Source organism: Benincasa hispida, chromosome 7 (genome assembly GCF_009727055.1).
Source record: "Benincasa hispida cultivar B227 chromosome 7, ASM972705v1, whole genome shotgun sequence".
NCBI classification, from domain to species: Eukaryota; Viridiplantae; Streptophyta; class Magnoliopsida; order Cucurbitales; family Cucurbitaceae; genus Benincasa; species Benincasa hispida.
Window position 1 is genome coordinate 1,439,860 of NC_052355.1, and position 3,118 is coordinate 1,442,977.

The 3,118-nt window shown below is 41.8% G+C and overlaps 1 non-coding gene across 1 annotated transcript; it reads right to left on the bottom strand.

Annotated features, from left to right (window-relative positions):
* Positions 1-1,994: 1,994 nt before the first annotated feature.
* On the bottom strand, positions 1,995-2,102 carry LOC120082317. Its single transcript, XR_005483147.1, has one exon. It is a non-coding gene; the product is annotated as a small nucleolar RNA R71 (small nucleolar RNA).
* Between the last annotated feature and the right edge of the window lie 1,016 nt (positions 2,103-3,118).

A 3,118-nucleotide genomic window follows, 5' to 3' on the forward strand; every position in this document is an offset into this window, starting at 1 on the left:
CGACACACTGTAGCAAGTACACTCAACTTTTCGATGACAATTATTTAGCGCATCAGACAGAGAATTAATGACATCCCATCAGTACAATCATTTGAGAGAAAAAGCTCTTCACCCTGAAGCTCTATAAATACCGAAGGCCACCTTCTTTAAAGGAGTTCGGTTCTATTCCAGCTGAGCCATATAGAGAGTTCACCATACAAAATATAGTTAGCCTTTGTTCATAGTTTTCTTACACTTAGAAGGCGGAGGTGAGAGAAGAGAGAAGACATCGGAAGATCATTCCTGATAAGCTCAAAAGAGTGCCGGGAAGCGTTGAGAATAGAGAGAGGGCTGACTCTTACGAGAGCAAGAATATTATTTAGGGCAGAATAGAGAAAAACAATGTAAAAGCCTTGGGAAGCAAGAAATTGCTACCAAGCTCCCTATCTTTACCTTCCATTGTCATCCTGTATCTTGATTTCATTTATAAAATGGAACTTGCATCTCTATATCTGCTCACTCTCTTTACATTACGCATGAGTAACTAAACATCCGAATGGGTTGAGAAGTACTTAGCTAGCATGACCTAAAATCTTCATTGAATGTGATCATCTTGTCTTATGTTGCATCCATCACCCCTTTAGAGCTACTTGAGAGAGAGTCTAAAGAAAGAACCTAGACTTGAGAGAGCTAGGTTAGAATCTAAACTTGAGAAAGCAAGATTAGATCCATATAAGCGAGAGATAGAGACTTAGAGATAAGCTCTGTTTGCCAACATGCATCGCATGCACCCTAGAAATAGGTTATGGTAGTATGTGGTCGCCTTGTATATGTGTGTGTCATTCATCATTTCATAGACAAGAATAGAGGCTTAGACATAAGTCCTATAGACATTATCACATGCATCGCATGCGTTCTAAAAACTAGGAGCTATAGCATTTGCATTGAGAGATGACTTGTTGTTGTATGTATGTAGCATGATCACATAATGTGAACGCAATCTTAGGAAGTATTAGCTAAAACCCTTCTCAACCCGTTCCCCTATATACTCATTATATATTTCGTGTTATTGACTTTTTTTTCTCAAGTCCGCCGCATAGATCCTATTCTTTAAACAAACATACCAATCAACTCACTACTTTACTTGTCACTGCAAAGTAATCTAAAATCACCATCGCATATTGTTTCCTTAGTCCCTGTGTTTGACCTTGGGCTTACCAGGCAACCTAGTAGAATTTATACTTGGATTTTGCTAGGAAAACTTGCATGCACAACACATACTCCACCATCGCAATATACAACATTATTTCATTGCATTAACCATGCATTAAGTTTTTGGCGCCGTTGCCGGAGACTACGGAAATACAGATTGTGCTAACGGTAAATTTTTATTTTCTTTGCAGACTCTCCGTCTCTGTGCACTACCTCTCCTTAGGTAAGGGAAGAAGCAGGCATTGTATGAGCGAAGGGCAAAATCCTGAGCCCAATTACGACCTAGAGATTGAGAGAACTTTCCGAAGAAGAAGAAGAAACAACTGCCAACAACAACAAGAAGAGAAAGATCCCAACATGGTGGAGCAACCAGAAGATAGAGCACAAATGCAAATAATATCATGGTGAACCCCATCCTCTTAGCGAATGACCGCAATAGGCCCATTCAGGACTATGTGTCGCCCAACCTTTATGATTTCTCACCAGGAATCATGAGGCCAGCTCTTGACAAATCGAGGTTCAAGATGAAACCGATGATGCTGCAGATGATTCAAACTACTGGATAGTTTGGCGGTAGGAGTGGCGAGGATCTGCACGCCCACCCTCGGAGTTTTATTAAAATCTGCAATACGTTCGTGTTCCCAAACATCTTCGCTGATGAGGTTCGATTAACACTGTTCTCATTTTCGTTGTGTGACCAGGCACGAAAATAGGCTTATTTTCTTGAACCAGGGGAGATTACATCATGGGAATAAGTAGTGGAGAAGTTCATGAAGAAGTACTTCCCCCCGACGGAGAACACCAGAATAAGGAAGCTGATTACCAATTTTGAACAGGATATTGACGAATTGCTCAATGATGCCTGGGCGAGGTTTAAAAGGCTGGTAAAGAGATTTCCCGCATAATGGCTTACCAGATTGTCTATAGATGGAAAATTTTCTTACCACGGTTTTGAACCTTACATCGCAGACGGCTACCATGCAGCAACGACCGGGAGGTCTGCTTAATAAAACATACGACGAGGCTAAGAACTACTTGATCGCCATTTTGAAAACCATGAAGACTGGAGAGAAAGTTGATCAAAGATGAGAATTAAGGACAAAATGACGCAAATTAACAGGGCCATTGATCCCTACAGAACCAAATAACTACGATGATGAAATTTGATACAAGGAATCGCAATCAACAACCCAGGAATGCAAAGGGGGCAGGTCAACGCAATCGCCCAAGTTGAGCGCAAGTTGTGCCACTTGTGGTAAAGGCCATCCAGGTGGATGAGTGTCCGAGGAACCCACAATCTTTTCTATTTCGTGAAAAAATAATCCTTTTTCCAATACTTTCAACCCTGGGTGGAGAAACCACCCCTAACTTCGCGTGAAAAAATCAACAAACAAATTTTTCAACCAATGGCGCAAAAAGAAGAGCCACAAGGATTTTTCCCGCGAACAACGGTCAAACGCAAAATCAAGCCAGCAGTTAGCAGGCGCCACAATCTTCATCTTTGGAGAGCTTACTGAAGCAGTATATTGAGAAGAATGAAATAATGCTTTAGAATCAAGCGACGTCCATCCGCAATCTTGAAATTCAAATAGGACCAGAATTACGGGCAAACTCAAGAATAGATCGCAAGGGGAACTGCCGAGTTCAACAGAGCTCCCGCGCAACCCAGGGGGTACGGGAAAAGAGCAATGTCAAGTTGTGACATTGCGAAGCGGAAAGAAGGTGGCGGAGAAGAAGAAGAAGCCTAGCTGGACTGCTCCAATTGCGATGGAACCACAGATCCTGTTGACTCAAGAAGAAACAGAAGAAAATGAGGCGATGGAACTGAAGATTGCATCCACTTCGAAGCTAAAAGAATAGGGAATCGTGAAAATACAGCTACCACCATTCCTCCAGAGACTGAAAAAGAAGAAAATGATGAAGTGCA